Source organism: Tachypleus tridentatus, chromosome 6, assembly GCF_004210375.1.
Source record: "Tachypleus tridentatus isolate NWPU-2018 chromosome 6, ASM421037v1, whole genome shotgun sequence".
NCBI lineage: Eukaryota > Metazoa > Arthropoda > Merostomata > Xiphosura > Limulidae > Tachypleus > Tachypleus tridentatus.
In genome coordinates, this window is record NC_134830.1 from 169,680,179 (window position 1) to 169,708,157 (window position 27,979).

Here is a 27,979-nt window from a genome sequence, read left to right on the forward strand (position 1 = left end):
TGTAAACACACACACTGCTCCCTGTATTTATACATTTGTAAACACACACACACTGCTCCTCTGTATTTATACATTTGTAAACACACACACTGCTCCCTGTATTTATACATTTGTAAACACACACACTACTCCCTGTATTTATATATTTGTAAACACACACACACACACTGCTCCCTGTATTTATATATTTGTAAACACACACACACACATTGCTCCCTGTATTTATATATTTGTAAACACACACACACTGCTCCCTGTATTTATATGTAAACACACACACCAATTCCTGTATTTATATATATGTAAACACACACACTGCTCCCTATATTTATACATTTGTAAACACACACATTGCTCCCTGTATTTATACATTTGTAAACACACACACTGCTCCCTGTATTTATACATTTGTAAACACACATACACTGCTCCCTGTATTTATACATTTGTAAATACACACACTGCTCCCTGTATTTATATATATGCATTGATATATTTTTTTAAATTTCACTTCCCTAAGTCTTACTACAAACTGCTATTTGAGATTTGTTGTAACTTCAAAAATTTTGGTAGGAAATTGGGGAATACATGGGTACAAGTGATCACTGCTGTATTAAGTTTGATGTTTTTCTTGCATACTGAAACCATAAATAACAATATTTTGATTCTAAATTTTAAAAATCAAATTTTGAAGGGAAGCAACAAGAATTATCTGTTGTGAATTGGGCAGCTGTGTTTTGCTGAGACACAAAGCAAATGTGGAAAATCTTTAAAGAAAAATTTTTCAATATTCAAGGGAAACAATTTTCTTACACAAAGAATAGGGTAACAGCAAATAAAAACAATGTTGGCTCACAAACAGTATTGGAAATAAAATTAATGAGAAACATAATAAATTGAAAATTAGCTAATGTAACTCCTCTTTTCAACAGGGCTGATGAAAATTGTCCCAATACTTATAGACCCATTAGTCTTACATCAGTTGTGGAACATATTTTGAAGAGTCTGATAACAAAAAAACTTTGAAAAGTTATTAAACCAAGTTTAGAATTTTATTAGATAACTGTCATGGTTTCACTGATGGAAAACCTTGCCTTACGAAATCTTTTGACATTCTTTCAAAAGGTTACTATTTATGTTAATGAGAGCAAGAGTAGATCTGGAAGAAAGGATTGTCACAAATGCAGTTCAACCAAACCAGATTAATGTCACAAATGAGGTACCTCAGGGTTCAAGTCTTAGAACCTTTGCTCTTTTTGATTTGCATCCATGTCACAGATGAAAGAATGGTCAATAAATTACTTAAACGTGCAGATTACATTACGACATAGGGTGTTACTCCCTGTGAAGAGAATGCTGCTGATTTACAGAAAGATTTATATCATTCAGTGAAATGGATAAATAAATGGCAGATGGGATTTAATTATAATAAATGCAAAATAATGCTACTGGATTATCATAATCTGAATAATAATTTGGATGGGAATAATCAAAACAGTATCATGAAAAATAAGGATCTTGAAGTAATAGCTGATCAGTCTCAGAAGCTATCCAAGCATTGTGCTATTGCTGGTGGTTGGGCAAATAAATTTTAGGTTATATCTAAAGAGATTTTCAATACAAGTCTAAAGCAGTTATAATTTCATTGTGTGATTCATTGGTTATGTCACATTTAGAGTATTGTGTTCAGTCTTGGTATCCTTACCTTTGGAAGGGCTTTGTATTGTTTGAAGGTGTTCAAAGTTGGGTTACTAGAATGGTGTGTGGGATGGATGAGTTGTCATATGAGTGGCTGAAATCTCTCGTACTGCTTTCTCTTGAGAAAAGAAGAATTGAAGGAAGGGTGTGATATGATTGAGGTGTTGAAGATTGTAAAGGGAATTGATAATGTTGATGCATCATCGTCCATAATTAGCAGTGAGAATAGCAGGGCTAAGGGACTCAAGTATAAACACTGGCAGAGTAGAAGTCACCTTCAGCTAAGATAACTTTATCGGCCTGGCATGGCCTAGCACGTTAAGGCGTGCGCTTCGTAATCTGAGGGCCGTGGGTTTGCGCTCAAGTCACGCCAAACATGCTCGCCCTCCCAGCTGTGGTGGCGTTATAAAGTGACAGTCAATCCAACTATTCGTTGGTAGAAGAGTAGCCCAAGAGTTGGCGGTGGGTGGTGATGACTAGCTGCCTTCCCTCTAGTCTTACACTGCTAAATTAGGGATGGCTAGCACAGATAGCCCTCAAGTAGCTTTGTGCAAAATTTAAAAACAAACAAACAAAAGATAACTTTATTTTTCTAACAAGACAGTTGGCCTTTGGAGTGAGTGGTCTTTGGATGTTGTGGAGTAGAAAATTTAAACTAGTTTAACAGAAAGCTTGATAAGTATATGAATGATAAGTATTGGCTTTAAGATTTAAAAAAAATTATTAATATTTATAGTTTAAATTAGAGGATGGACCAATAGATCCCATACTGTTCCAAAACGTTATATATTATGTCCAGTGCTTCAGACTGCAGTCTAATTCCAGAAGATTTAACGCGTTTCTAATGCAACAATAAAACTTTTGCAATAATGTAGCTTCTAACTCACCTTTATTGTTAGTATTACATGTTTCACTATGGTACTGAGAGTGAGAGTATGACCATACAACATAGAAGAATATGGTATTGGGAAAACTAACTTCTAAAAAGTTGTATTCTAATACCTAACTTTGTTTTTGTTTCGATGGTCCCGGTTTGATTCTATTTCGGTTCATCTGTCCATTTGATTACAGACATATCTTTATACTGATGTTTATGTGTTAATGGTCGACGTTGTGTTTATTTCTGCAATATACTAGACTAGGACCAACAAGGTATAGCAAAAATATAATTTATCTTTCTAAGAGTAACCTGATCCTGAATTAAGTTGTTGAGTTGGCTACATCACTCGGCAAATTAGAGTTTTGTCTCTTGTAAGGAAAAATTCTAAACGACCAAGAAAGTTTGGCAACAATAAAGTAAAACATTTAAACTCACCATTTACACTAAAGTTATTTGGTTTATGACAACCTAAAGCTGTAAATCTCCTTCCGAACATCCTTAACTTTCGACGTCAATCAGAATACTATGGACTACGGAAAACTTCTGCACCACATAGTGGTTAGATTTTGTAAAACGCTATATTTACATATTTTTAAATTATAAATAAGCATCAATAAAAGATTATGAAAAATAACAAAACTCTTTATTGTTTTGTTTGTTGGTAAGTACGAAACAACACAATAGCCTATCTGTGTACAGCCTACCACGAGTATCAAAACCGATTTTGAAAGTTATAAGCTCTCAGAATTTCCTCTTAGCCGCTGGAAAAATAACTTTTGAATGACGATTGTGTACAGCAATGGTAAGAAATGAGCTTTAATGAAGGTTCCTGAAATAAATTAGAGCCATGTTTGTGATTTCAGTAAAATACTAACAAGCAAAACCTTTCATTTTATTTATGTACAGTTTTATAAATTATTATGGAAAAGTGAGTAAAACACAAGTGGTAAGTGACTGACTACTCTCCTTTCAATGTGTGGAAATGTCCCACACCAGAGCACAGTCATGGGTTGATAGTTTGCACTGTTGTTGACTATCAATTAATAGTCATAAACTTCGGTACGGGTGCCCCAACTACTTCTACATCTAGTGTATTGTATACACACGATACTCCCGTGTTTCACTTCTGAAAACCACTTCATATGATAGTTTGAGACAAATTTTCATGTTTTTGTATGAACTGTATGGAAACTCCGAACAAAGTAAGTGAAAGTTATGCTGTTAAAAACAGAATAATTCAAGATAGAAAGAATAAACTCTTCAAAAGAATAACTACAGATATGGTCTTTACATAAAATACGACAATCCAGGTAGAATTTTGTTAATGATTCAACTGTTTCTTTGTTGTTTTTTCAATTTCGCGCAAAGCTAGTCGAGGGCTATCTGTGCTCAGTGTCAAAGTTGGCTTCAACAACAACCCCACTGATCAACAACAGTTCATGGCTACATACAGGGTGGCCCGTAAGTCCCTACCCATCCATATGTTATTATGTTATATTCAATTCCGCATGTGTAATAAATTTGTTTCTTTTTTTTTTTCAGAGAAATATTGCCGATATAAGCCCATGTTGAGGAAAATGCCTCACAGAACATGGCGTCGCACAATATTATGCAGCGAGAATGAGGGCCAACACATAGATACTCTGGATACAAAAGATATATGGATGGGTAGGGACTTACGGGCCACCCTGTACAAAAGACTACTTTTGCATCACAGTATAGTAGCAGACTTATACTCTCAACAACATAAACATTTTTACTGTGTTACTTGATGTTGATGTTGTAGCTGATGCTGCCACTGTCACTGCATCTTCAGATATTCCAGTCATCAAAAAATATGACCTACTTTATAAAAAGTTATAAATGGGCATGATTACACTGAAGTACCAAATTTAATAAACTGTATTTCTACAAGTAGATATCAGTGTTCTATATTGCAGAGTATAAAGTTTGTATGGTCAGCAAAAAAACTAGAAAGCTTGTGTTGTGTGTACGCATTGTTTAATATTAAAATATTTTTTTTTTACTTATAAAGGGCAGAGAGGCTTGAAAAAGATATCTTCAAGTGTTGTAAAAATATGTAAGGAAACTGAAGAACATGTTCATCATTTATTAAAGTCTGCATGTGATAAACTTTCATAACCAAATTGTATTTTGTCTCAAATTTCATCTGGTGTACTCTCCAATCTTTCAAATGTGAATCTGTTTCTACCACTTAATGACTGCATGTTTGATACTGTTGTTATCAACAACCATTCACATCTCTGATAAAAGTTATTTCTCAATTCTTTGTTAAGATAATACTATACTATCCATGGAAACAGTTCAATGATAAATTAACAGAACGAAACATAATTTGAGAATTGTCAGAATTTATTCTTTTAAAGCACCAGTAACAATACTTTTAATCTTGAGACACAAACTGTAAGAGTGTGCATAAATAAAAGTCATTTTAAGACCCATACTGTATGTGTTTAACTCATCATAGTTAATCTTGAGATACATACTGTAATAATTTAAATTTTATAAAGGTACACTTTGGACCCATCCTGTATGTGTTTAAAATCAATACTGTTATTCTTTCACCAAGTGATGAAGAACAACTGATCATTATTAAATATTTCAATTTGTTAACAATTTCTGTCTTCTTATAAAACACATTTGTATTACTATCTTATAATAATAATTTAAATTTTAACTTATGGACATGGATCTTTTCAAAGATTATAATAGAAACAAAAGCACTGTCTCATTATCAAATCATATGCCACATTCATTAAGCTAAAGTAAATAAACATTTACACACGAATTTCGAACACAAATATATACCCTGTTACAGCCCCAAAACAAGTAAAAAATGCTTGCTTTCATTCATGCCTGATAGTGATATGTTCTGTGGACTTATACTGTTAGAAACTGGGTTTTGATAGATGGAGTGAGCAGAGCACAGATAGCCATTTGTGTAGCTATGTATATAATGACTATGCAACAACTTTCTTTCAAAAATGAACATTTATCTTCGTTAAGGCCCATTTCATTATATCATAAAAAACAAACTTTATTTACTAAACTTAGAAAATCTGGTGTTTTTAACTAAAAGGTCACCAAATTATTATTAACTACTATTGAAGTTTGTATAAAAGTTGAATTACACATTTAATTTAGAAATAAACACATGCACACAAAAAAATTCAATGATTCATTTGTAATGCTAAATTATTTATTATGGCAATGAACACTCTTTCAGTTCATTTAGGCTTAGATAAGATATAATTAAAACTGTTTCCAAACAAAATAAAACTACAGTGTTCATACACATAAGTAATGTTAAATTTCAACAATAATACAAAGAACAATTTAATAAACAAAACAAAATATGATGCATTTATTCTGTGGTTTTTTGTTTTATGATGATGGCATATTTTCTCCAACTGATGGTATGTAGCAGCCAATATATAGATAAGTGGCACATGAAAATATCAGCAAGAAGCAGATATAAGCTAATAATCCACCTAATTCACAGTTGTATCCAACTTCACGTTCAGAACAACCACACACTTCATACGTTTAGTAATCTTTAAAGTTATTAACTCCAGAACTACAGATTATGAACACATTACTTTTGAAAAAGCCTCTCCATTTTTAATGGTTTCTAAACATTAAATAATACAAACTCCTCCATGTTTTCATTAATACAATGAATTCCAGATTTTCAGTGTCTTTATTTTACTTGAAATGGGTGGTAATGTTAAATTAAGTAAGTTTTAAGACACATGCCTTTGTACACATGTGTAGTTCCAAATGGAGAAGACAAAACATCTGCAATTTACTTGTTTCATATCAATATTTAACTTACAATATTTCAGTGGCCTACAACATTGAAATTATTGTATTACATGTGTAGATAATATTTAATAGAAACTTTGTCTCTCATCAGTTTGGCTGGAATATATCCATGTTTTTCTTTTATTTATTTAAATAGTTGCTGTTATATTTTTATTTTATGCTGTTGTTCTTTATGTCTTCATTTTCACTTGAATATTAAATTTTTAAATATAAATAAAAATTAAGCTCTTTTTCATTTGTGTAAAACATTGAGTATTGTTTAATCTCAAATTGATTATTTTGTGGTAAACTTATGATATCCAATGAAGTAAAACCAATTACATCACATAGCTATGTATTGTACTGTTATAACTTGACATAAAAACCAGGTTTTATGTATGCTTATTAGCAAAAATACAATCACATGCCAAATGACCTACCAGCACACTTTGTTGAAATAAATTATTATAGATTATTTGAAGGTGTACAAGAATTATTTCTGGTTGAAATGTATAATCAATACGAGAAAGAAAGGAAGTTTCACAGCAAAAATAAAATAATGTCACTCTCAAACTGTATTTATGACTGTTGGCTTTAGATATTTGAACACTATAAAATAAACTGTGTTGTGGTGAATTTTACATTTTTTTTTAACACCAGCAACTTGAAAAAAAAATTATTAGAAACTATTAATTTTGGAACTAAGCATCAAACGTATGCAAAATGAACAGATTTGTAGCAATGAAAATCCTGTCAGGGTAGGTGTTGCCAACCAGTATTACAGCCAAAAAATAAGTGTAAATAGAATTTCAATCTTCTCATTATTTGAATGTCTCACCTTTTCTTTTTTTGTAAATGTTTAGGTTTTAAAATTTATAAGACCATTAGAAACAAGATTAAAGAATCTGGGGGAAAAATAAAATCAAAATTGATTAATAAATCTAATGGAATCTTCCTGTGGATAAAATTTCAGCAACTTCAAGATATTTATTTTCCTTGCTTTATAAACAAAAATGGTTCTAGATTAATATTGCTCATAAACGTTATCATTGTTTGACAATACCCAGATTCTTAAAAGCTATATTTTTTACTTGAATACACAGTTGTATGCTTCACCTAAAATGTTTTCCTGCAACTATAGGGTAAAGCTATAATGAAGGTGAAAACAAGGCTTTGTATAATATTCATACATATAGATGTACTGAAAATATTGATGAACAATGGCAGCAAAAATCAATATTTGACCAGTGTGCTCTTAGCAACAAACATTTAATTCTTCAAGTTTACAAAAGTATATATTTCACCTTCACCAAACTATACTGAATAGTGTAATATATCAGGTATAGAAGTTTATCAAGTTCAAAATTTTATAAATGAACCCACAACTTTAAATAATAACATAGCTTTGCTACAATTACATATGGTCTTAAATTGTTACAATCTTTGCATTATCCTATCATTTCTGTTTGCTTTTATAAACTGACTCCATCTATTTTCTCTGTAACTTAATTTTTTCTTAATGTTTGAGTTTTATAAATTTTTATGTCTAATATTTTACCATCTTCAATATTACTTGCTGAAAAATGATTAGCTATGTTACAGTGTTTACTACATTCAGCTTTTTATACACACATGAATTTGTTCATCATTACAAGGAATTGAGAACAAAGCTTGTAAGGCTTCTTTATTTTGTCACAAATGAGTTTCTTCGACCTTATTTTGAGCATTGTTTGTTCAGATTTGCTGTAAGTTCACAGTTCTTGCTGTAGATTATGGGATTAATTATTTTTGCAGCGTAATTTTGGAACAATTTAGACATTATATGTGTGAGCTTCCCAAATGTTGGTGCATACTGATATCATGGTTATCAAGGGGCAGGAATCGAGTAATAGTACATGAAGTAGACAGTTTGTATATTTTGCACATAAGGTATGTTATCTCTGTAATGGTAGTGTTAATGACAGTATTGGTTAAATTGTTTAATACTTATGTATTTTTTATATTATCAGAATTATTTAGTCACCAATTTACACTTCTTTTTCAGGCATTGTATCTTACAGTAACAAATGGAAAGCCAGACATTAAAGAAAAACAATAATACGTTTACAGTCTTCCGAGATTTCCAAGACAAGTGTTTAGAAGTGATGTAGATAAATAATACACAGCCTCTGAACTGTTAAAGGTATAGTATAAATTATTATTATTTTGCTAGGCTATTTTGTTTTACTTTAAACATATCATCCTAATGAAACACAGCAAAACTAATATCAGTAAATATAAAAATTCACTGTTATGCATAGCTGTTCATCTGATGTGTAAGTTTTAACAATTCTGGTAACTTTACAGCTACCACAAATGTATCTGCATACGACCCATGAGCGCATTCAAATGGATAGGGTGTCTATGGGTTTGAACACGCTTTTAATTTTAAATGCTGACTTAAATCTTAAATGTAGAGTAATTTGTGGGTAACATATCTTGATTGTATCCCAATTTGGGTTTGAAATTTTCTTTGCGAATGATAAAAAGCGATAAAAATTAGCATATATATCGATACATGTTATTTTTCTACAGGTTTTAATTTAATTGTTAAAAATGTTAGGCCTCCTAGCGGTACAGCGGTATGTCTGCTGATTTACAACGCTACAAATATATTCTCAATACTGCTGATATCGGTATTAAAACTTCAGTTAAAATAAACTACAGGACAACGTTTCGACCTTCATAGCTCATCTTCAGGTTAACTCTTTAACACTTTTTTACTTCAAGTGGGTTTATCGTCATCATGAATGCTGCAAACCAGGTTTCGTAACCGTAATGGGCAAAGCACAAATAACCCATCGTGTAGCTTTTAGCTTAACTTCAAACAAAACTGTTTGTGTGATTAGAGGTCAGTCATTACTCTGATTACGAAATATATTCTCATGAATGCTTTAACACAAGTTTGCAACTTTCAAAACTTATGTTTCTGCTTTCAACTATAATTGTAAAGACCCGGCATAAACAGGTGATAAAAGCACTCGACCCCTAATCCGAGGGTCACGGGTGCGAATTCCCATTACACCAAACATAATCGCCTTTTCAGCTGTGGGGGTGTTATAATGTGACTGTCAATCCTACTATTAGTTGGTAAAAGAGTAGCCCAGTTTAGCTGCCTTCCCTCTAGTCTTACACTGCAAATTGAGGGACGGCTAGCGCAGATAGCTCTCGTGTAGCTTGGCGCGAATTTCAAAACAAACCAATACTTTGAAAAGTAAATAAAAGATTGAACAATTGCTAGATTTCTATACATTTTTATTTTAAAAGAAAGGTGACGTTTCGGTATCGCGAGCTTCGTCAGATCGTACAGTTTTCAACAAAGGCGCATGCGTATAATTTTGAGAAATGCATGTATAGTGTGTGAAATGTCGGCGATTGTTCGAAACATAACCGCAAACAGATAAATAACAAAATTAAATCCCACAAAAGAAAAGTAGGTAAATGATGATGTATGTCATGGTGTACAATTGTAACCAACATCCACATATGAGTAGGTTGAGGATCAAATGTAAATGATGTATCTACATTTTAAGCCATGAAATCAGGAATATGAGGAAATGACTACTTCCAGAGCATGACACGGGAATGGCATTGACCCAAAGATCTGAGATTATGTCACCTGGTATCCAAGGGAAACCCAATCCATTGCATGAAATTAACTCCTGCGACCACGAGAGTGGTACAAAACTTTTTAACACTCCTACGAAAAGTGGGGCCTAATAAGCCCCAGAGCAACTTGAAAGGTTATTAATATTAGGCTAATAATTTTGTATTTAAATGAAATTGCCATTTTATTTAATGAAATGAAATCAAGGTTAAATGTTAGAAATACCACCATCACAAGAGAAAACAAGATAATGTCCAGGACAGAGGCAGAAACAATCCCCATACACCCTCTGTTACCCACAGCACAGTAAAAAGAATTGTGGGAGACAGCTGGATAACTAGAAACCAGTATGAGGACTTACGTTGATTGTTTCACTTTAAAACGAGTTCACAATGTACTGACATTTGTGCAATGGCAGGGTAATGGTATCCAATTGAAAGAGCTATCTGAGCTATCTAAATTGAGTTAGACATCTCACTCTGTTGTATGTGTCTAACGGTAGAGGATGGTTCACCTTCTAGACCAGCAGAAAACCACCAGCCTATTCTGAAATGAATGGTTATAGTCATCTATGCGGAACCCATCCAGCAGGACACCCTCATGGTTAAACACTTCAGTGGCTTGAAAGAAGAACAGGAGGTAGAGGTCATTAGTGTGTGTGTATGAATTGCAATCCTCGAGATATTTTAATGGGTGATCATGAAACCCTATTTTGAAAAGCAGACTATTCACTTTTATTCAATCATGGTATAGCAGGTATTGGCAGCCATCCCCTTCTGCTTAACACATGCTGTTCATTGGTGATACAGTCCTTAATTGGCCATATTTATGAAGGATATATATAACGAAGTCATAGACCCTGCAGTAATCTTATGAAACATCCCATATGAAAGGTGAGCGTGCGAAGCCATGAATATAGCATGTGAATTAACATGGCATACAATGTGAATTTGAATACTTGCTCAGGCATCACTTGCCATGGAGTGGGATCCAATAGAAGTAATTTGAATCAAAGGCCCCAGGAAGAAAAGAAAGCAATAATAAAAACCTACCTAGTGTAATACCCACACTGATGTCTAAATTACATACACAGGTGGCAGGTGATACTCCAAGGATGCAGAAACCACGACGTGATAGACATGAGAGATGAATATACAACTCTGCTAAATGTAAAATGATATAAAAAGCAAAGGGAAAGGAAACGTGACATTATTGGAAAGAATAAACACAAGACAACATACATTTGACAGGGGAAACAGAGGAATAAGGCAACTGGATTTAACAATGAACCAAATTAGTAAAGGTAAAGGATTTGTTTGTTTTTTGAATTTCGCACAAAGCTACTCGAGGGCTATCTGTGCTAGCCGTCTCTAATTTAGCAGTGTAAGACTAGAGGGAAGGCAGCTAGTCATCACCACCCACCGCCAACTCTTGGGCTACTCTTTTACCAACGAATAGTGGGATTGACCGTAACATTATAACGCCCCCACGGCTGAAAGGGCGAGCATGTTTGGTGCGATGGAAGGGTAAAGGAAGAAATATCTTTAAAAGAAGGGAATTGCCAAAAGATAAATAGATAGGTATTGAAACTCGTGAACATGCTATGCAGGCAATAACAATAAAGACAACATATCACACATAGACGTCTGCCTGGATCAGGAGACGGTAGAGATGAAGTTGGTTGGTTGGCTATCTGCATTACACAGCCGGTGAAAAATTAAAAATAAAACTTAATAAAATACAAAAAGGAATCATCTTAGAAAAAACATATGCCAATTTTCGAATTAAAAACTTAAACAGAATTAAAATGGCAAATGGCCCGTAAAATTTTAAAACACATCTGAGGTGGACAGTGTAACTATCGCTAATAACGCTGTCCAACGTAAGGGATGAACCCATAGTAAAAATGTCTAAAATGATGTTGTAATTCACAGTCGTAATGACGGCATGACACTAAAATGTGAGCTACATGTGACTTGAATGTCACACAGATCACATTTTGGTGTATCAGTCCCAGACAAAAGAAAACGATTGGATAAAAATTGTGACCAATGTGTCGACTAGCCAGGCAACCTCCTCCTTTCAATACACATGGAAACAAGAGGGCCAAAGAACAACAGAAGGTTTGATCTAGAAAAGTTTGTTATCATGTTGCTTTTTCCAAGTCGACTGTAAATCGGGGCATAACTGGACCTTGAATACAGAATCATATTTCATGTATGAATCAGGCATGACTGTGATATCACCAGAGCAGACAGACTTAGCTGTGATGCCAGCGAGTTCATTCCCGCAGATATAGATGTGGCCTGGTATTCAGAAAAACTAGATAGAAGTAGATGATGGTGAGTATGATTAGCCAACTCTTTCTTGGAATGAGGGCAAAAATGGCAGTCGCCAAGAAACAGGTGAAAACACACAACTCCAAAGTATAAGATTCAGAGAGAGGGCTTCTAACATACAATGAAAGATGTATGGTGCTAAAGCCAAACCCAAAGGTAGAGAGTGAAAATGTATGTTACCCTACGATAGAAAAATAAAGATATGGGTTATAACACTCTGATCTAGGATTGTAAAGAAAAAACCTTGGAGGTCCCCAATTTAATCATTCAAATCTGAAGAGAGAAATCTCACTAAAATTTAAGCTAAGATTCCATGATGAAGCATGAACATGTTTTTAACACTAGACAAGCCCAAGGCCATTTTGGAGGCCGCAAACTAGCGGGAGAAGACGCCTTAAACATCGCGAGAAAGATTCAATAACCTCTTGTGTAAAAAGATCATTGCGCCAACTCTGAAAGACGCTAGCATAGAATGAGATCCTGAGGAGAACAAAATGAAGCAGGTACAATGAATAGGGATGAGGAGTAAGAAAGGGATGTTGAAACCTTCAGACAATACCCTGACAAACTTCTACTAGACCTGAACTCATCAGGTGAGCATAGAACTGTTTTTTGACGAATCATGCGACTTCATGACAAACGATAAGTTTGGCACCAGAGGAAGAAGGAACAGACCAAGGCTAGGAAGGGGATGGTTGGAGGACAGGAATCGGTGCTATTCTTGGCTATGTCTCAAACAAATGGGTCACCAAATGATAAACGATGCATTATTATTGGACTGAAGCAACCTTCAACTCCAAAGACTCAAAAATTATGTCACACATGCAAGATCTTACAAACTGTGCCACATGAAGGTCTCATAGATAAGAAGTATGCAGATGGATCAACAAGCATATGGCATAATGACGACCCAAGTGATCATAACAACAAAGAAACCACGTTTGCAGGGCCAGAGCCGAAGACAACAGGCAGGCCAATATGGAAATAAGGAGTGAGAGGACTTTCCCAGAAAACTCATTCATGTTCCTGTGAAAACTTCAGACAAGAGATAGATCATTGAGATGTATTGCAACAAAGTCTTCACAGTATGATAAATACAGGAGTAGTGAATACCTGGTAGATAAATGGGAGATTTGTGATTTGCCACTCCCACCCCTGAACAGGCAGAAGTGAACCTAACCATTTTTTTGGTCCAGATATGAACAATCTATCCAACCTTAAGAGAGAGAGAAGGAAATGATTCATCGCGCGTAAGGGTTGAGACATGTTAATGCCATCACCGAACTGAGATGCGAAATACTCAACACAAACCCGATTATCAAGGGATGGGTGAAAAGTAAATGAGGTAGGGAGGCAAAACTGTATAAAAGGTAAAGACTGGGATTATAAGAGGTAGAATGAAGAGACAAAACATCACATGAGAAATACATTCCAAGAAACAGATAAAAATTGATCAGAAATCTCGGGAAGTGTGTGAGAAGGCATGAAAAACTCGGTTGGGGTGAGGAGAAATGATCAAAATCCCTTTCAGACAAATGTTGTCCCATATAATGCTCAATTTTCCTATGAATGAATGCTAGTAAATAGCCTGCTGGGTCGCTTGCACCTGTGGCCTGAAGTAAGGCATCATTTGAATGAGAAGTATCTGAAGTCGTAACGTTAACTGAGAAATTCAGGCTTGAGATCGAACAAACAAGTGAAATATTAAAACAGGAGTAAATAACTTCTTTCAAACTCAAAGTGGAAATTTCTTGAAATAAATTGTAAGTTACACTAACGTAAGCCACTCCAACCAAAACTTAAATAAAAATAAAAATGTCTAAACCTCAGCATCACAAAAAAGTGATTGTTCGGTAAAGACACGTAAGAGGGAGATACATTCGTCACGTGACGATGGTGTATTCCTGTTGGTGGAGAGATGACGCTTTATGATTTGCATGGAAGATATGTTGAAATCTTTGATTCCAATAGGTGGGTGCAAAATGGTTGTGGCATGCGTTATTAAAAATTGCATATAGAGAGTAGCACAAAATGGGAAAACTTAATCTTCTAAGGAAAGTTCCTTATTACAATACTAAAATAAGTTTGAGATTTACAGGGAGTGTTTTACGGTATTTTCTCTATTGAACAACGTGATATTAATGTTTATGGAAGATAAAAAAAACTTTTATTTAAACAGTGTGTGCTTTCTTATGCTGATTCTGCTGAGGAAGATCAAACTGCGGATTTCAATGCTACAGAATCAAAAACCTACATTTATTTCGTCAGGAATGATTTAGTTAGAAACACCGTAAGAAATATCCAATCTGTTTTCTTGTGATATCAATAATGTACAAAAGTATTAATATTTACTTTGTCTATTTCACCTGTGTAGCGCAAAGGCATATTTTGTAATGATTTATGTTTCAAGTTAAAATGTGTAACCCCATGGTGGTTCATTACTTTAATGGTGTAACTTAGAGGATTGAATACAAGTTTTTGTTTATTTTTCACAGTCTTGTGATCATATAATTGATAAGCTTCTCTTTGTTTTCATCACTGGTGTCTGAGCATTGAATTTACAGTTGCTCTTTTAATATATATCGAGTTAAAATTATTACTTCATAGTTGTAATATTAATGACTGCATTTCTTTACCAGTGTGCAAAAAATATTGTAAAAGAGGTTTATGTGAAAGATCCTAAGAAAAAATATACCAAGAAAAAAAAAATCGTTATGGGTAAGTTTAACAATAATATGTACCTCAGCAGCTTTATTTCGTTTAAACTTAAAGAAAAGTATGGTAAATTGAATAGGGTAATTACACTTATTAATATTTGAATTCAAGTTTGAGGTTCTGTATTTGTGTTGGACAGAAGTGTGAGTCCAAGGTATGAACCCTTGAAATTTTGTGGAAGGTTGCAAAAGAATGATATTGTAATTTAAAGCTAAATTTGTACTCAGTAATAAAATATTCGTAATAAACTGTATTTTTGGAACACAGTACTAATCTATAATTAATTAGTAGGTATTATTTTACCTTAACTATATCACTTCATTAATCAGTTACTTATTTTTCGAAACCTATATGTTGACCTTTTTTTAAAATTCTTCTTGTAGGTTCATTAATTTTTAAAAACTTTTCAGATGAATGAACACATGACGTTAAGCTGATTATTTTGTAAATTTCAAATTTTAATGCATTCACTGTTGATTCACTTGTTTTTACTATAATTTGTACAGTTCATCTGAGAGGTGGCTCTCTCTATATGTTAAGAAAAAAAAAGATTCCAGTGCAGCAGAATATTAATAACTTTTTATATTTACATGTGTAACTTTAATAAGATGTAATTTATTGCATAATAATAAGAGTTACTTTCCTGTTTGTTGTATTTGCATAATTTTTTGCAACAGCAAATGCTTTAAATTCAAAAATAAATAAATGACATTTTTATGCCTTATAAATAAAAATAATAATAATAAAAACTGTGTTAGTGGGTTATGTAAATCCTTATAAAAGAAACCATTTATGCATATCTGTACACATTTTAACATGATAAAGAATATAACATGATTCCACATTTTTGAGTACTTTCTCAGATGCATGAGTGAGAGAAAAATAAACAAATCTAATAATAATGTGAAACAAATATTTATTTTTCAAAATGTAAATAAAAAAATTAAATATTTTTAACTAATTCATGGAGAAATTTATTTCTTTAATGGTTTGAGAAGAGGAATTAGAAGAACCTTGTTGATTTTGTTTTTCTACTTTTGTGTGATCTTTATACCTGCTTAGAGTTCAACTTATATTCCAAAGTAAGGAAAATACTATGGTATATCGTAAATATTTATACAACTGGGAATGGTTCAAGAAGTTATAGAAAGACTTGTAGCACTGCTGATATGTAATGAATTTTATTTTATTTTTATGATAAAGTGTATATAACATTTTTATCTGTAGAAATCTCAAACCTGAAGACATCTGCTTATAGAGGAATGGTTGAAAATAAATTTTTACAGATTCTTACACAGTTCTTGTTAGAATTACAGACTTATAAAACTTAAACTGTTTCTTTTTTCAAGTGATGAAAATGTCATCAATGTTCAGAATGGTTTAGTCGTATTTTAGCCTAACTTGTTGCCCTTTTTTTGTGGAAATCGTGTAGATAAAAATTTGTAGTTAAACATATGGAATTATTTACTCTTAATTTGTCAGTATGTCTTTAGAGTGCTCTACACTGTAAGAATACATTAAACTTATAATATACAGACACTAATTTAATAAAATGAGTATAATGTAGAAAAAGCATATTTTCTGAACAAATATTTTTACTTTACACACAGAATCTGGCAGAGCAGTGACAACGAATGTATAACGGATTTTGTATATTTATTTTAATATCTATGTTTCTATGTGTTTAATGTATATGTGTGTATCTATCTATATAAATATATGTAACGTATATTGTCAAATATGTTTTGCAAATATCCCACCTTTTATGTATATTTGTAGATTCTGTAATATAAGTATCAAAATTGTGTGAATTGTGTATATAATAAATTTGTGTTGAAAAAGACAATTGTGTGTATCGGTTTTGTTGGCAAATATAAATTTGATACACATTGATACTCAATTAACTCCAAATTCAAATAACAATTTCTGACTATTTGAAACCGTGATACATGACATAATAAATCGGAGATTTGTCTGTGATAAAGTGTAATACGCAGTATAATAAAACACATAATCAAAACTCGTTACTATGTTAAAAATTAAATATACTCATACACATGTTCAAATGACTTGCAAGAAGCAGTTTACAAAGCCAGCATCGCTCTAGCAAAAGTAGGTTAACACAGTGTGTTCACCAGATTTCTCCATAAGCAGCAACATACTATAAGCCAACAAAGGAAAATAAAACATTTCATTAAAGAATAATACCACGAACAAAGTGAAACGAGTTAAGAAACATTTTCTATTTTACTGAATATTTGTAACATTTATGAAGTACAAGCACACAGCAATTTTCCATAATTCAGCTATGCAGGATTTGAAAATAATATTAATGTATTTCTGTCATGCAAGATTTGTGAATCGGGAAGAAAAGAAAAAAACGTACTTAGATCAAATTATTATTTCGTTCAACACAATGAATATTTTTTTGTAATTACGTTTGTACCCAAAAATACAAACAATCTGAAGGAAAGGGTCAAAATTGGTGTAAAATATGCATCCTCATTCGTCATGATTTTTTAATGAAATTATATCTTTTAGACTTGTAAACTGTATTGTTCTTGTATGTATTTTAAATATCTCATTTCAACGACCAGTAGTAATCGGCCATCATGATAATGTTGCACCTTCCCAGATAACTACTCTCTACTTCTTAATGTCTTGATGAAGCAGTCAAATTGCTTTATCATTTCCTTAGTCACTCTGATCTGGCTAGCCCAGCGAGCATCAAAGTAAATTGTTAGCTCAACTGTTTTTCAGCCTCAGGCTCTGTATGCATGATCTCTTTTATTCTTTGCTAAACACCACTTCACTTACCCTGAGCTGTAAAATTTCGTATATCAATTACACTTTATATTAGCTTCTGCTGGATATATGCACATGAACTTTCGGCTGTCTTGAAACCAATAGCTTCTGTCAAGATATTTCAATGTCAAATCCTTTCCGTCTCACAAATCAGGCAAGTATACTCTACAAACTGAGCTGAAGGTTTAATCAGCTATAAAGCACCGATGAGTTTTTTTTTTTTTTTAAATTTGAACTACCTTTTCTTTTCTACCAAAATCACTGGTCATCATTAACAGTTTAAGCGAACTTTAACTTTCTCTTGAACTTTCATCTAATAACTTCAGTTGACCTCGCTGTGTATCTAGAATTTCGACTTGTTTGCCGAGATTCATTACTCGCTGGGACAGCGGTAAGTCTATAGATTTACAACGTTAAAATCAAAGGTTTGATTCCCCTTGGTGTACAAGAGCAGCTGGTTTAGCTATAAGAAAAACACACACTCTACCAAGATTCTGTGACAACACAAAGCGATCGAATGATTAATGCAAGACATCATACCAACATATCACTACCAGATTTCGCTTTATAATTCAAAAGAAAGATTTGTAATGACTTTTCAACCGTGAATTTTTCAACCAACAAAATATTCCAACAATGTAATAATCGACCGGTTACAACATGACATTCTGGAGACATTTTACTGCATACCGCCTCTTCAAAGCTCAAAAGCAAAAAATGCCACTTTCTTTCACTTTTTGATTTTTTAATTAAATGATTATTTGAACTGCTGATCTACTAGTTTATCCTAGTCATAATAATTAGGAACTTGGCAAATAGAACCTTGACTGATCATCAAAATTGGCAGAATTTTTCTTCATTGGTCTTTCCTTGTCTGCCTCCTTAAAAAAAAAGTGTGTGCTTTCTTATAACAAAGCCACATCGGGCTATCTGGTGAGTCCAGCGAGTGGAATAGAACCCCTGATTTTAGCGTTGTAATTCCATAGACTTACTGCTCTGCCAGTAGGGAATTCAGCGAAGAAGATTATATATTACATTACTACTATGATTTAAGACAACTACCTTATCTGTCTCTGATACCTCAAATAACTAGTTGTACAGGGGCCTATTGTTGATATAGATTTAAAGTTCTTTGATATGTTCAAGGTAACTAATAATTCACTTCATCAGTCTTGTGATAGACAAAATAAAGTTTATTCCCAGTTAAAGGGGTGGACCTGCTGAAAAAGAACAAGCACCATAGCGTCTGAGGAACCACCAGTAAAGCAACCATGAGAGGCTTTTCAGAAGAGACCCAGAATAGAACTCCTTTCCAAGTCACCTATGGTTATCACAAACTGGTCCACATTGAAGCAGACTCAATTTATCAAGTGTCATTACAAAAACTGGCAGTCAAATGGACTCGGGTCTGACACATTAAAACCAGGTAAACATAGGTTGATGAAAATACCTTCCGTCAGATATAAGGGTAGACCTGATGTTCACAGGACAGGTAGCTGAAGCTAAGAACTTGATGAAGGCCCAAGCAGGTCTCATGGCATCCAGCCACCGATCAATATGGCATACTCAATAAATTATGTATCTCTGCTTCATGAGTAAAATGCAGTGATAGAAAGTGAGTTTAGAGAGGATCTGAACAATACATTGCAGATTATATTGGTTTAGGCACGTGACGTCGCTGTAGCCAATACAATTTGTCACAAAAAGGAAGAAAATCTGAAGACATACAGAAATGAAAATGTTAGGAGTCAAACAGATTATTTGTTAATTAGGAGAGAGAGGTGTGTGTGTGTGTGTGTTTGTCTTATAGCAAAGCCACAAAGGGATATCTGCTCAGCCCACCGAGGGGAATCGAACCCCTGATTTTAGCGTTGTAAATCCGGAGACATACCGCTGTACTAGCGGGGGGCTAGGAGAGAGGAAGTGACGAGATGGGAAGTTGTAGATTACTAAGCAATATTAGGCAAAGTCTTAAGCTACACTACCGGCTTTTAGTGATAAATTACGAAGTGAAAGGGAAAGGCAGAATAGTGGTTTAAACAGTGTACCATCAAAATAAGGTGGAAAAGTTTAGAGAAAGAAATGCATCAAAGGAGTTCTTAGAAAGGATGGTGAAGGAGTGCAGGCATATTTAATGGGATAAAAATGTGAATGATATATGGGAAGAGGTTGTCAAAATATATGTTATACTTGGTGATCAAAGAGGAAAACTATTTCCAGAGTGGTGGAATAAGTAAGTACAGACTATTGTAAAAAAAGAAAAATTTAAGAGGCGGCAGTGAACCAGTGAAATCTGGATTGATACGTAGTATTGAAAAAAGAAATATATAAGGCTATATTACCAAACAGAGAACATATGCAAAGCTTAATGAGAAATTTGAAGGGAAGAATAGAGGAAGAAGAAAATTATGTGCAGATTAGCAAAAACAAGTGAAGGAAAACGAGGGATATGTATGGTGTGAATTTATTAAGGATAATAATGTCATGGTTATTGTAAAGATGATAGATACCAAAATTATATGGGGATTATACTTGAAACACTTATTAGATGAAGAGTGTAAATCGGAAAAATATGAACGCCAGAGTCTATGACACATATGAGGAAATAGTTAAAGAGTTAGAGAAAAAGGGAAAGCAATCAGCTCAGACGACATACATATATATATATATATATACTCATTGGAGCATTTAAGAAGCAACGAAAGCTAAACAGTTAGATGATGTGTAGACTTTTCAGTATTGTATTTATAGAATGGAAAGGCAACAAAAGAATGTCTGCAGAAACTATCGATGTACAGTATTTTGTGTCACACAATGAAGATATAGGAGAGGATTACAGATCAGAGACTGAGAAAAGACAGAAAATTTTAGTTTTATGTTTGTTAGATTAACAATAGATATTATATTTCTATTGAGAAGATTGATAAAGGAGTATGTGGAGGAAAGAAAAGACTTGTACATGATATTCATCGACCTGGAAAAGGTTAATGACAGAGGGCCAAGAGAGATGACACTGCAGTGCGCAAGAAAAAGGAATGTCCCACGAATGCATGTGAACCTCATACATAACGTATGGGAAGTAACAGAAGCATTTGGAAAAAACTGTGATTGGAGACAGAGAAATTTCCACTGAAAGTTAGAGTCTATCAGGGATCAAAATCACACTTCTCACTTTCATAACAGTGCTTGACAAAACATACAAAGACAAATGCAATGATGTATATTATTTGCAGTACATTTTGTACTTTGTGGAGAAAACAAAGTGAAGTAAAGTGGAAATAGAATGGTGAATATAATGTCTATAGAAATATAGTCCGAATGTAAGTAGGAGAAAACAGACTACAAGATAACAAAATCCAAAGAGAGGAGAAGATAGAGAGAATGGCAAGGTACTTCACTATGGCGAAGAGTTAAAGAAAGGGAGGGCGTTTAAATATTTCAGAACAAATGTGTAACATATGGAATACTGAGTAAAGAGGTCAAGGAAAGTATATATAAAGCATGGATGACATGGGGAGAAGTCGTTAGAGTGACAGTGGCGTATTTAAGTAGGGGCTAGAGGGGGCTCAGCCCCAGCACCCACTGATAATTTTATTCTATGTAAAATTACATGGGTTGTAGGGTCCACAAGAATTATTCGCTTATGGGCCCACACAATATTAAATCTGCCACTAAGAGTGATGTCTTACAGTCACATGTGAATAGAGACAGAAAAAAATTATAAGGCGATTAATGTTGGAGTTAAGAAATGAGGAGCAGATGGTGAGGTGGGTAACAGGGGTATCAAAGAAAGACGACACAAAACTTAAAGAAAGAGGTTGAAGGTAACTACATTTTACAAAGAAGACAAGAGGAATATGTTGCTTAAAAGAATGAAAAAAGTAAAAGTGGAAGGAAAACCTTAAAAGATAGTGACAAATGTAATATGAAATGATACGAGAGTATGCCAAATCAATTTAGCTCTGAAACAGAACAGAAACCAGTAGATGGCAAGGATAAAAAATTAGGTTCCATGTAATTAGGAAAACTACTAAATAGGAGAAAAATGTATTTGGATCAGGATTAGTTATCTATATATTCTTACGCGAACAATTTTCCGTTTGAACATATTTTGTAAAGTTAGACGTTAGAATAATTTACAATTTAAGACATCTTATAGAAACGTTACAGAAGAAACAAACGAATTTATCATCATGTAAGTTGAACTTTTTTCACTATCTAATTTAAAAGAATCTACAGAACAAAAAAATAAAGTTATAGAACTATATTTTGTGAATTTGGCGCGTCACTTTGTGATCGTGCAGAGTGTGTGAAAGCGAAATTTTCTCTTGAATTTTCCTCAAAGCTACACGCAGACTATCTGTGTTAGTTGTCCCTAATTTTGCAGTGTAAGACTAGAAAAAAGGCAGCTAGTCATCACCACCCACCGCCAATTCTTGGGATATTAGTTTACCAACTAATAATGGGATTGACTGTTACATTATAACGCCCCCACGGCTGAAAGGGCGAGCATGTTTTGTGCGACGGGAACTCGAGTTCCTTTACCACCTGGCCATCCCGGGTCGTTCAAGATTAAGTCAGAGCATTTACAAATACTAAAAATTTGGTTTATAAACCTCTAGCAGGCATAGCACAAATAAGTCATTATATTGTATTAAAACAAGCAAACTTTTTCAGCTTTTGTTTTGCAGCTAATGATCGTATGTGTGTGTGTAAATGTGTCTTATATGCTCAAATAGGTTTTATTTGACTAAGTTTATAATGTATTGTATTTCCCGCATGAAACAGTCGAAGAGTTTCTCTTTTTCATGATTTTATCGGATGGTTGCATTAAAAATAAAGGGTTTATGTTTGGTGTTTCACTTAAAATCAGCTCCAGCATAGCGAAATGGTTAGGGCTCTCGATTCGTAACGTGAAGGTTGCTAGTTTACCTCCCCTCTCGTCCTAATGTGTTTGTCATTTCATCTTTTGGGCCGTGGTAACGTGACGTTGGTAGCACCTCAAGAGTTGGCAGTGGGTGGTCATGACTATCTTCTTTCTCTCTAATTTTACGCTGCTAAAATAGGGAAGGCTAGAGCACATAGCCCTCATCTAGGTTTGCGCATGATTAAAAAACAAACAAATGTTTTAAAGAAACCTAGTGGCATAACGGTATGTCTGTACACTTAAAACTCTAGAAACCCCGTTTCGATACCAGTGGTAAACAAAGCACAGATAGCTTATTGTGTAGCTTTGTGCTTAACTGCAAACAAGCTGTTCATTTTAAAATTATAAGTAAATGCTATGGTTTCTATCATGAATCAGAATACGTTTTTATTAATCTTGAATTGATTATTTTGTGGTAAACTTATGATATGCAATGAAGTAAAACCAATTACATCACATAGCTATGTATTGTACTGTTATAACTTGACATAAAAACCAAGTTTTACATACGCTTATTAGCAAAAATACAATCACATGCCAAATGACATACCAGCACACTTTGTTGAAATAAATTATTATAGATCATTTGAAGATGTATAAAAAAAAATTATTTCTGGTTGAAATGTATAATCAATACAAGGAAGAAAGGAAGTTTCACAGTAAAAAGAAAATAATGTCACTCTCAAACTGTATTTATGACTGTTGGCTTTAGATATTTGAACACTATAAAATAAATTGTGTATGGCGGTGAATTTTACATTTTTTTAAACACCAGCAACTTGAAAACAAAGCAGCATTGGAGGCTTCATACAGAATTGCTCGAAAAACTGTACAGATCAAGAAGCCTTACACCATTGGTGAAGATATGATTAAGCCTTCCATTCTGGAAGCAACGAAGACAGTTCTTGGAGAACAGCAGGCACACCAGTTGAGGGCAACTTCCCTATCAAATGATACAATCAAAGTCGGATCTCGGACATGAGCAAGGATATTCTGATGCAAGTTGTGACTGGTGTAAAGAGTAGTCCTGTGTATTCATTGCAACTGGATGAGTCAACAGATGTTGCCTCGTGTTCCCAACTCATTGTTTATGTTCGTTATCTTGACAGAGTAGTTATGAAGGAGGAGTACTTGTTCTCTGAGCCAGTGGCCACAACAACTCGTGGAGAAGACATTTTCAAAATCACAGAAACCTTTCTCTTGAAATATGGGCTGAGTTGAGAAGCACTTGTTGGTCTGTGTACAGATCTCCTTCCATGATTGGTCGCAAATCCGGCTTCAAAGCCTTCGTGAAGAATGTTGCTCCGCATGTCTCGTTCACTCATTGCATGATTCATCGTTATGCTTTGGCGATGAAGACTCTCCCACATGGACTTCAAGAAGTGCTCACAGACGTTGTGAAGATTGTAAACCATATCCGAGGGAGCGCAACAACTTCAAGAGTTTTTAAAGTTCTTTATGAAGAAATTGGTGCTGACTTCTCTATTTTTCTGTTTCATACGGAGGTACGTTGACTCTCATGTGGCAAGGTTCTGAATCGGGTTCTACAACTTCGAGAAGAAATAACGATGCTGTTGAAACAAGGTCGTACCTCGAAAGAGAAACTTCTTCATGAAAAGATGCAAGATGACCATTTCATAACAAAGGTTGCCTACCTGGTTGATTTCTTCTCTGAGGTGAATTCCCTGAACATTTCACTCCAAAGAAATCTTGCAATGCTGCACACAGTTCGTGACAAAGTGGCAGCGTTCAAGTGTAAAATTCAACTTTATCAGAAATGAGTTCAGGACGGTGACACAACGTTCTTTCCTCAGATGACAACTATCCTGGCTTCTATGTCAGAAGCTGAATGCATGTTCCGTGAAGAGATCTTAGCTCATTTTCTGGCAGTGAGTGACGCCATCGAAAGTTACTTCCCAGGACTGGATGACCGCTGTACTGATGTGTGGATCTTCAGACCCTTTTCAGTGAAGGAGAGTACCATCAGTGATACTGATGTTGCTGCCAAGGTAGAATTTTTCAAATTTGTGAGGATACTCTGATGAAAGTCGATTTTTCTGAACAAAAGCTTCCTACATTTTGGGCAAAACTGAAGGACGACTATCCTCTTCTTTCAATGCGTGTACTGACTATGCTGATATAGTCCCCCTCGACCTATCACTGCAAAGCTGGATTCTCAGCAATGATGGCCCTGAAAACAACGGCATGCAAAAGGCTTGTGATTTGATGCCGACATGAGGTGTTGTATTTCGAGCACTGCTCCTCACTTTTATGTACTTATAGATGCAAAACAATATAAACTCTCACACTGAGAGAATAAGTAGGTTTCGTATGATGTTCAGTAATTCCATGGATTTTGTATTTGTTTAGCACTTGTAGCATTTCTCAAGGCCATTTATTTGTAACATTTTCAATAAATTAGGATCTTTATATAGTTTTGTTTTATTCTACCTTTACGCAAAGTTCATCATTACAAAAATTATTATAGGGGTCACGGTAATACCCTGGGGAGTCTCAGGGGGTAAGACGATGAAAAAGGTTAAGAACCACTGTTTTAGAAGTTGTAAATTGTAATATATTGTCACAAGTTCAGAGTAGAGCTATATGTTGTTGTTATTGCCATTAATATAGAAAAATACAACTGTCTCTCTTCAAACAACAATTATCTATCTGATATTGTAGGCACGTCACGTTACTAAGCGTAAAAACCTTAGAAACCAAAAAAATTAACTCTAATCGATCTAAAGTGCAAATGGTGTATTAAAAGTTTTATGAAGTAATCTCTTTTATGAAAATGTTTTCGCTTTTCAGAACATCTTCTAACAAGTTTTTTTTATTAAAAGCAATCTGTGCTTGATGGTTGTCATATAAATTAATGTTGTTATTATCTGTTATATTTCCAAAATTAACATGTTTGGGTAAGTTATAAGTTTCATTTTAAACCATTAGCTTGGTTTGTGTTAATTTGCATAATTCGCAATTACTCATTTACGGTATACTTACACTAATGTAATTGCAGTTGTTGGTCCTACAAATGTTTATAAAGATGTGTATGTCTATTGTTAGTATGTACACTAAAATAATAAGTTATTCAACTTGTTACGAACACATTATGAATCTGACATCCTTCAATCGCTTTATTTTGTCAGTTATCCTGAGAGCTGCAACCATCGATGCTCAATTGTGGATACCCTTTCAGAGTACTTAAAAAACATTACGATCATCTATTGGGTATTCACGACATTGACATTTCTTGAAGTATGTGTTCTAATACTTGAGGAATTGAAGGTGAGATCTAATATCTAAACCTCTTATACCAAAATCGCTTTGTCAGTTATCCTGAGTATCCTAAGAGCTGGAACCATAGATGCCCAGTAGTGGATACGCTTTTACAGTACTTAATATACCTTACAATCATCTATGGGGTATTTACGATACTGATATATTTTTCTTCTACTACTTGAATAATTAAAGGTGAGATTTTATTTCAAATCGCCTAATGTAGGAATTTTACTGATAATCCTTCAGCCAAATGAAGAAAACTTTGATTTTAACATGATTACATGATTTGTTTATTGGTGGTTATCGCATAAATTAAATGTCAGGGTTACCTGTTTAAAATTTATATTTTTATAGTGATTAAGTTAATTTATGCTTGTCAAACATTTTTTTGTCTAGAAGTATACAGTAATGCAGTGAAATATATAGGTGTGCTGGACAAAGTATCTAATTTGTTAGTGGTAGTAAATTTAGCAATAAATGAACAGTACGCTTATGTTAAAATAGTATATAGTTATATGTACAAAAATAATTTAAACTGTGTATCATAGTTGTATTTTAAATCCCACACTGTAGAGTTCTCTTTTTGTTGTCAACAAACTACTTTAGAATCCAGGTGAAAAGCTCAACTATCTTTCATTATTTTTGATTTAAACAATAACAGTGTATAACTCTTATTTGGTTTACCTTTATGGTTCCTTTTATCATAATAGTATCTTAACTTTTGAAACACGTCTTCTCTTTTTACGAAAGGCAGGTTCAGTGGTCATAATAAACACTTTGACGACACAAGTTATTCTCTCAAAATGGAAGAAAATTGTTAATTCCCTTTAACATATTAACCGTTTGGCTATTCGTTCCTACGACGTTTAACTTTACTTTTCTAACCTTTCTCTGAACGAAATTATCTTTCAGTTAACTAACTTTACTTTTTGCTCTCTTCCCGCTCACTCGCTTGGTAGCAGCCTTTTTACATCTCTCAATAAGGCGTTAACATACAGATCAGTAACTCACAAACAACTTCCAACAATCGTCTGCTTTTAATTTTAATTATAAAAAAAAAAATGAGATATAATCTCACAAAATAAATAAATGAATACTACTAATACCAAACTGCCTTTTATACCTGAAAATGTTGCAACAAGAAACAAACAGCACAAAACAATACAGGAATTGTTATTTATGACAAAAACATTAAAGATGGATTTTTTTTGTCTAACTATGAGATTTAACGTCATTCACATCATTTGTGGTGTAATTTGGAACGTTCTATATAGCAGTCGAAACATATAATTAGGTCCTATGGATGTTTGTAAAGATGTGTATCTCTATTGTTGGTACGTATACTAATATAATAAGTTATTCAACTTGTTACGAACATATTACAAATCTGAACTTTCTTGAGACCTTGTACTACTTTCTTTTCCACCCATTTAGGGCAAGAAGTAAAATAGGAAGGATGTGAACCGTTACAGTTAATACAATGAGGTTCTAGCTGTCATTCAAAAGTATCATGGTCTTTACCAGCACAATGGACACATGTTAAGGAACCACAGCAAGATGTTTTCGAGTGACCAAATCATTGACAGTGAAAACATGTAACAAAATTAGGAATATAAGGCCATACCTTACAATTCAGATATCCTACCTTGATTGTAGTAAGAGGTCGTGATGTTGTAAATGTTAATATTAGAACATTTGTTGGCTCCATAATCCCATCTCTATGAGTATCAATTGGGTGCATGGCTGTAATACCTTGACTCTGGAATGGTCTTTAAATCCCTCTCAACTATAACTCCTCTGAAAGAATTCAAAGTAGAAAGAAGAGTAACCTGAATGAGGATATCCCCAATGGCTTTCGACTT

General features: G+C 33.8%; 1 protein-coding gene and 1 long non-coding RNA gene across 23 annotated transcripts in view; one reads left to right on the forward strand and one right to left on the reverse strand.

Moving 5' to 3' along the window:
- The window catches only part of LOC143254432 (uncharacterized), a 105,680-nt gene that overhangs the window by 47,273 nt on the left and 30,428 nt on the right, over positions 1 to 27,979 (reverse strand). Inside the window, exon 1 of one of the 22 annotated variants that reach the window (XM_076509620.1) lies at positions 3,014 to 3,229. The exons of 19 other annotated variants lie outside the window; for them this stretch is intronic. The gene's annotated coding sequence lies outside the window, so the exon portion shown is untranslated. Of the gene's footprint in view, positions 1 to 3,013; positions 3,230 to 27,979 lie in introns of those variants that run through there. 2 more of the 22 variants (XM_076509618.1, XM_076509616.1) reach the window with 2 other exon arrangements.
- Positions 13,872 to 17,044, forward strand: LOC143251811 (uncharacterized). Its single transcript, XR_013028652.1, has 4 exons — positions 13,872 to 13,889; positions 14,568 to 14,678; positions 15,028 to 15,106; positions 16,714 to 17,044. It is a non-coding gene; the product is annotated as an uncharacterized LOC143251811 (long non-coding RNA).